Source organism: Numida meleagris, chromosome 1 (assembly GCF_002078875.1).
Source record: "Numida meleagris isolate 19003 breed g44 Domestic line chromosome 1, NumMel1.0, whole genome shotgun sequence".
Lineage (NCBI taxonomy): Eukaryota > Metazoa > Chordata > Aves > Galliformes > Numididae > Numida > Numida meleagris.
The window spans coordinates 16,626,767-16,634,656 of NC_034409.1; the positions used below are offsets into that span (position 1 = coordinate 16,626,767).

General features: G+C 37.2%; 1 long non-coding RNA gene across 2 annotated transcripts; it reads left to right on the forward strand.

Annotated features, from left to right (window-relative positions):
* LOC110392546 lies at positions 1,450 to 7,685 on the forward strand. Of its 2 annotated transcripts, none has more exons than XR_002434467.1 (3): positions 1,450 to 1,659; positions 6,222 to 6,379; positions 7,212 to 7,685. It is a non-coding gene; the product is annotated as an uncharacterized LOC110392546 (long non-coding RNA). The 2 variants fall into 2 exon arrangements; XR_002434468.1 differs by having other exon boundaries at positions 6,222 to 6,369.

Here is a 7,890-nt window from a genome sequence, read left to right on the forward strand (position 1 = left end):
GCTAAAACAAATCTTTCACTTTTTAATATCAAGAGTTCACTGAAGTTTTGTCATGAGGTATTTGAAATAAGTGATTTTGCATTTTGTATTCCATTTCTGTAATGTCAGAGTAGAGAAAGTGGTGATGGGTAAGGGTAACTGTAATAAGCTTGGCAAAAACTGGGACATGGTGTTGGATATTGCATCATAATCTGGATAATGTTGCAGCATAATCAAGACTGGAACTGTCTTCAAACATTCTAACAGAGAAAGTCCAGGTGAATGGGACGTGGGCAAAGTAGTCTGCTAAGGTTATTTTACTTCCAGAGCCCAAGATGACCATGTCCCATTACTTTTCATCTGACAGCAAATGGGGCAAACATTTCTTTTTCATTCTGCACTGGCCCGTATTAATGATAATGTCACTGAGTTACAACATTTAGCTCAAGCAGCAGAAATTTAGTTTCTTTAGTTGAAGTTTTTGATACCTGTGTGGATAATGTCAAAATGATCGTGTACTATGATGATATTTGCTTTTTCTTCAGTTTGTTCTTTCAAATAGTAGAAAAATGGATGTAAACATATATTCAGTATTCTTGAGTTTTAAGTCGCCAGGTGGCTAAGCACCGTACAGTCATTCGCTCACTCCCCTCCTTCCCAGTAGGATGGATGAGGGAGAGAATCAGAAAAAAAAAAAAAAAAGTAGAACTGAGCTGAGATAAAACTGTTTACTAAGACAGAGAAAATGGAAAGGATAGTAGTTACGGATTTTTATATATATATAAGAATGTATATAACAAGTAATGTATAAGCAATTGCTCATCACTCCCAACCAATGCCCAGCTAGCCCCCAAGCAGCAGAAGAGAGAAAGAACTTCCACTCCCTTCAAAATTTCTTCCCACTTGATGTCATATGGTACGGAAATCCCTTTGGACACTTTACGTCAGCTGTCCTAATTCTGCTCCCTTCCAGCAACTTGGGCCCTTTGCTCAGAATGACCTTGGCTCTGTACAACACTGCTTAGCATCAACTATAAATATTGGTGTGTTATCAGCATTGTTTTTTCCTACAACCAAATACATAGCATCATACCAGACACCTTGAAGAAAACAATTCCATCCCAGATGAAACTAAGACATTCTCAAGAGTCAGATAAGACCCAGTAAAGATCCTTGTGCAGTTTCTTGTTTTGTCCTAGTAAATTTTATGATAACACTGGTTTGGATATCTTTGTAAACCCCACTCTATGGCATACTTGATTCATTTGTTCTATAAATGTAACTGAACCTGTGACAGTGTTGACTTTCTGTTGGTAGAGCCTTTACTCTCTGTAGAATCCCTACATTTCTTGTTGGTGGTCAGAATGTGTATAACATTATTCAGGACTGTAGGAACTGAAAGAAAGTTTTCAAATATCATTTACATCAAACTTCCTATAACGTATCATGTCCCTTCTTTTTTTAAGAATATGACAGAGACAAAATATTTTTTTTTGTGAAACAAGCATCTACAAAGAACCTGGCAAGAGGCTTTTTCTGAATCAGAATTGTAATTCTGCAGTCACCGGGATTTGGACAGTGCATAGTAAATGGACAATGAAACTTCCAAGTAAACAATAAGGAGAAAACAAAATATTGACTATTTGCTCATTAATGGAGGAGATTTTCTGTGCAGTGAAGGTAAGAAAAGTTCTCTGAAAATTACAGTTTTCCATTTTGCAATTTAGGTCTGTATCATAATACATTTGCAAACAAAAGCCACATTAAGCTGGTACAAACAATCTTAATTTAGGCAATCAGTATTTTTCTGACTTACATTGTACATTGATTAAATTTTCTACTGCATATTTTTACTGCGTGTCCAACCTGCAGCCTGTGGGCTGCATGTGACCTGGTACAGCTCACAATGTGGCCACCTCCTGCTCCATGCCATCATGGCAGCAGCTCTTCCCACCAAGTGGCCTGGCCCACTCTCTCAGCACCAACTGAACATCGACATGCACTAATAATCCCATCTGGGCTGAAACAAAGGGTGCAGCGCAGTGCCAGCTCAAGTTATGGCAGATAAGTTCATGGATTTTGATATATTGGCTAAGCACAGTCCTGTGAAGAACAAAAATATGTATCTATGCTTTCCATTTTGATAAAGGAATTTAAGAACAGGTTTCAAGATTGTTGAAAAATAATCAATTTTTTGGTTTATTTGTGACACCATTTTCAGTCAACATAAATAAAATACATTACTTGTGAATTTTTGAATGGAATGTATAGAGTTGCAATCAAAAATTTGATCATGTCTATTTACCAGACATTAATAAGATGTCTCTTACCAGAGATATATATCCCTTATTTCACAGTCACGCCTTACTCATGGCATGACATTTGGCAGCATGTACAGTTGTGAATAATTATTTTCAAGAATGAATCACAGGAAGAGTAAAATCTGATAAAAAATCTCTGACTAACACCTTGAGACCTCACTAAGAAATGGAACCACTTCTATCAAGCCAGACTGACTCATTAGTTTTACGAAAAAAAACCTACAGTGGTGTTGGTGCACTTCAGCAGTGACGACAGCAATGGCAGTTCACCTCCGCTGGTGCAGATTTTTATGAGCATGGCATGCAGGTTTTTATTCATCACTGGCAAAATGCATACCTAGTGGTGTTGACTATGTTTAAAAATAGTGTTTTGTAGGTGAGAATTCACTCTGTCAAATAGTGGTTTTTAAAATCTTTTTATCTGCTGTATTTTCCATGGAAATAAACAGGAGGTATTACTTTTAGAGCAACCAATGGCCCTAGACAATTCCTCTTCATTTAGTGCAGCCCAGGCAAGCCAAAAGGTTCAGTACCCATGGTATAAATGGTGTTTGCAGCTGGCAGATACACAGCTTTATGGCTGCATAGCACTTAAGATACATACTCCGGAGTTTCCACAAATAAGGAAACAGTGTGAATCAAAGTTATTTCTGAATATCCCATTTTCTTCTGGACACTTCTTCCTTTCCGTTTTGACTGTTTGTCTGCTTGTCATGGCAATATCCACTGCTCGAAGACTCATAATAAGACACAAGACTGCAGACAGAAGAAAAGATATAATAGGCCCTGAAACTCATCTTCTGAAAGACACATTTCCTATTGCTTGTATAGTCCATTGACAGTTCATATGCTCCAAAATCTTGAAGAGTTCCAGTCTCTGAAGAATTCTACTTTAGATTAAGTTTTAAATTAACTGAAGAAGAAACATACAGAGCAGATCTGGAATGCAGCAGAGTCCACATGTTAGAAGGCTATGGATGTTTGTGATTAAAGGAATAAGCCTGAAATAGCAGGCATGGTTATTGAGGGAAATATCATACAAAATAAATGGCAGACAATATTTTATAAAAGTGTTATACAGCTACAGTGATTACGTGTTGAAGAGTAAAAAGTCTATTATACAGTTAATCCATTGTTGATTCAGCAGTGCATAACCATTTAACACTCTGTCATTACTGAAATTCAAGGGCCAGATAAAACATATTTCTTGGGAAAGAAACTGCAGGCCCCCATGTTCTGTTTCTGTTGGGGAAACAAGGGAAGGGAAGGGAATTTGCTGAAATCATATCATTTCCCTCCTTTTCTTCTGGAAAGAGTCCAGCAGAGGGCCACAAAGATGATAAAGGGCCTGGAGCATCTCCTATATGAGGAAAGGCTGAGTGACCTGGGTTTGTTCAGTCTTGAGAAAAGACTCAGAGGGGATCTTATTAATGTTTATAAATATCTTAAGTGTGGGAGTCAAAGGGACATGGCCAACCTCTTTTCAGTGGTCTGTGGGGACAGGACAAGGGGAAACAGAGATAAACTTCAGTATAGGAAGTTCCACACCAATATGCAAAGGAACTTCTTCACAGTGAGGGTGACAGAGCACTGGAACAGGCTGCCCAGGGAGGTTGTGGATTCTCCCTCTCTGGAGATATTCAAGGACCGCCTGGACGCCTGCCTGTGCAGCCTGCTGTAGGGAGTCTGTTTTGCAGGGAGTCTGGACTTCATCATCTCTAGAGGCCCCTTCCAACCCCTACAATTCTGTGACCCTGTGATTCCATGATTCTGTGAACAACAAGCACCTACAGAAGATTTTCAGCCATTATATTTAGGGTATTGAAACCAATGCTCACATCAAGAGTGAGACAGAGATATGACTATTTAATGCTTTATCTTCATGCTTCAAACATCTAACTGCAGCATGTGAAATCTCTGTTCCTGTGAATAACAGATGTATTTTTTCTCTGGCAGCCAGAGAGTTCTAGTCCATCAGACCAATGAGACTGGAGTTAAAGGTGCTGCGCTGCTAATAAATGCCAAATCTCTGTACTTACTGTAATGACCACAAAGAATATGAAAACAGAATTTGCTCTTTCTGAATGTGTGCTGAACTTTTTGCTATGTGAAATAACCCCATAGTGCTATTTACTTGCTTTGGTAGAAAGGTTTTTTTTTCTTCTTCTTTCTTTCTGTATTTGTTTTTAAAATTTTAGGATGTTTTCATAGCCAGCTGAAAAAAAACCAAAACCAAACAAAACCAGACCATATGATATTATGACACTTCCATAATAGAATCCAAACGCAATTAGAGCATATTTTTGCTTTCTTCTTGTGACTGAAGGGCATAAATGCTGCTCTATTTCTAGAGCACATTATCTCATGTGGCAGAATATGAGTCCAGCTGGAACATGATTCTAGTAGTACCTCTGTCCTTCTGTAATGTAATTTTGACCTAAGTACCCCTGATTGGCAGTTAAATGTTTACAACTGTGTTTACCAAAGATGTTTCTTTGTATACCGTATTTTATGCCTACTGAAAAAAATGTGATTTCCAATGCTTGTGGGTTTTTTTTCTTTTCATTTAAATGCTGATAAAATACATTATTCCATTACCAGTTTGTCTTCAATTCTGAAATTTAAGTCAATTTTGCAAAATGTGAAGGGGGTGGTGGGTCTCATACGCTCTAAAATCTGCATGGAAATCATCTGGTTTTGCTAAAATAGTTCATAAACAAGTGTAAATAGGACAGTAAGTAATCAGGTTCCACAGCTTTAATCTCAGTTCAGCTGAAAAATTTTAATATTTTAATATTTTCAGCATAATTGTTATTTCAGATTGCATATATATATGTATGTCTTACCTGTGCCTTGATTATTCAATCCTAATCGTTAATATATTATATGAAATAAAATAGAAAGTGGACATCTTTTTAGAGGTGAGGAATACTGGGAGTTACAGCTGAAAACTGCATTGTAGACAAGTCACCCACAAGTGACTTTATCTCAGACAGATATGCATCTGCTCACCTCTCCCCGGAAGGCAGGCACTGGCTAGGATCCCTACAGGGGCAGAAATTGCTGAGACTGGGAAGGCAGGTCACTATGCTCAGGAGGCTCTGAGGGAGAAAGCTGAACCAGTCTGCCTAGAGGATTGCTAATTACTGAGGAAGCAACATCCCATATTGCTAAATGTTTCTTGCTGCCCTCCAGGAAAGTCGGCACCGGGGGTTTGTCAGAGATAAATGGTTGTTAAGATCTGCCTGCAGTGGGGACTTAGCATGTGGAGGTCAATATCAAGCAGGTGATTTTATATGTACACATAAAATAAATTCCCTTTTGAGAAGGCCATCAGGCAGGCTGATGTCTGAACAGATATCCTGTTTCTCTTTGCTAACTTGGCATGAATAGAGGATCGTTACACAGTTAGTACAGATATTCTACTGACATTTAAGGACAACTCATACAAAAGATAAGAGTGGTAAAAATTAATTTCCTTCTCTAGTAACTCAAGGTATTATATCAAAAATAACAATCAAGAGTTGAATTATAGAAAACTTACAATGCACAAGCGAAAAATAAATCAATAAAATATATGTCCTAACAAAATATGCAGTTTATTACAATACTGGGAACCATTTTGCTTTTCCCTGGATAGAGGACATTCTCAGAATTTTTTTATCAGCATATTTCTATCTTGAAATAAATTGTAGCTATAAATTATTTACACTGTATTTTGTCAAGAGACAGATATACATTGGAAGCAAGCTGTATGTATTTGTACAGACTTATGTTCATACTGCTAAAGTAAAAGAGGAATATCATGACAAAATGGTTACATAAGGTAAGTTTTGAGACACCAGCTAAATGGCCGGTGAGCAGCCTTTTGTGGGCACATCTCAAGGAAGATAACCATCCAGAGAACCTGCGTGCCCACAGGTGCTGCTTGTGACTCTAACCTAAGTGCCCAGGAATGCTGTGCTGGCAGAAGAGGATAAAGAAGGGCACCTACAACCAAGGAGAAGTGTGCTCGATACTGGACACCTCGTGGCGTGATACTTGTCTGCTGCCTGATTTTCCTGTTCTGGTAGAACCTGGTAGAAGTGAAATATTAGCTTTTGTTGGAAAAAAAAATAGTTTATGAATACAAATCTTCATTTAGGCTTTCATGGAATTTTAGGCTATGATCCTGCTGAGCCTTTTTTTCCCTTTATGCCGTAGATACATGCTGTTTTTGATGAAGCATATGTACATTAATACTGATCCCGTTAACACAATATTTATCAAACTATTTCTTGGATGAATATTTTTGTATTTCTCAGACAGCTTTTAAACAAATAAACCAGAACTTCGCATTAGCACTTGGCTTTAGCATGGGGGTTGGATTAGATGATCTCCAGTGATCCCTTCCAACTCCTACAATTCTGTGATTCTGTGGTTCAGTTTTGACAAACCTACCTAAATTATAATTATTTAAACTATTTTTATGATTTACTAACTACTGTTTGTAAGTTATCTGAACTATCATGTACTAGGAATGTAATTTTAGAAGATGTACACCAAATATCCTCCAAGAAATAAGCAGACACATTTAATTGTTAATCTTGCACCTAATTTAAGTCTCCCATTATTTTTGAAGTTTATTTAAGAATAGGCTAAGAGGAAACCAAAAGACTTAGAGGTTATATAATTAACACATCAGTTTCAATTTAAATTTTCTATAAGTGATTCTCCATAGGAACCTTCAGATGTCTCTGGTGGGTTCACTTAATTGTTACTTGAACAGTTAGGTGCTTGCATAAAAACCTCAAGATGGTGTATTCAAAATGCTGTTTCTAAACTATGGATTTTAGAATTCTGAGAGTCCTTATTTTACTTCACTTGGGCCATTATTTCATCACCTCTCTTTTTCTTTTTTTTTTTCCTTAGAATTTAGGAAGCCTTTCTCAGTGGTGAAGACCAACATGTTTCCAAGGGGATTCAATAGTTTCGAACTGTGATGCAGCATAGAGAATTACATTTATTTCAACACATCTGAGGAATTTGATCTGTCTTTAAAAACTTCATATTTTTTCATCTATATCTCTGCTACAGTTTTTCAACTATTCAAATACAGCAAGCAACTCAGAGCCACCCCAGCCTGAACAGGCTGAAACTGTAACAGACAGAATTCCCTGACTTAAATGTTGAATAAATCTAGAAACATAAATTTATGGTATGTAATACAAGAAGTGGACTTTACCATTACTTCAGGTTCTAAACTCAGTTTGGCCCTCCATGCATATAATTTAGGAAACAAAGGAAAGATGGACAACTTAAAATTCATTGGAATATTACCTCTATGAACTGACAACAAGCAATTAAAAAACTCTGCAGTCTTCAGTGTGCTGGTGATCATACACGTCTCCAGAGACCAACATGAGTACAAGTATACACAGTGAATATATTCTGGCTGCAGATCATGCACTTTCCAATAATTTCTTATTACCTTTACTACAAAATTTTAACAACCTTTTCTTCTAAGTGGCACAGGGAGAGTGCATAATGGTTTAACAATTAAATGTACAAAGTCACTTGAGAAGAATATGACTATTGTAGGAATCAGCTC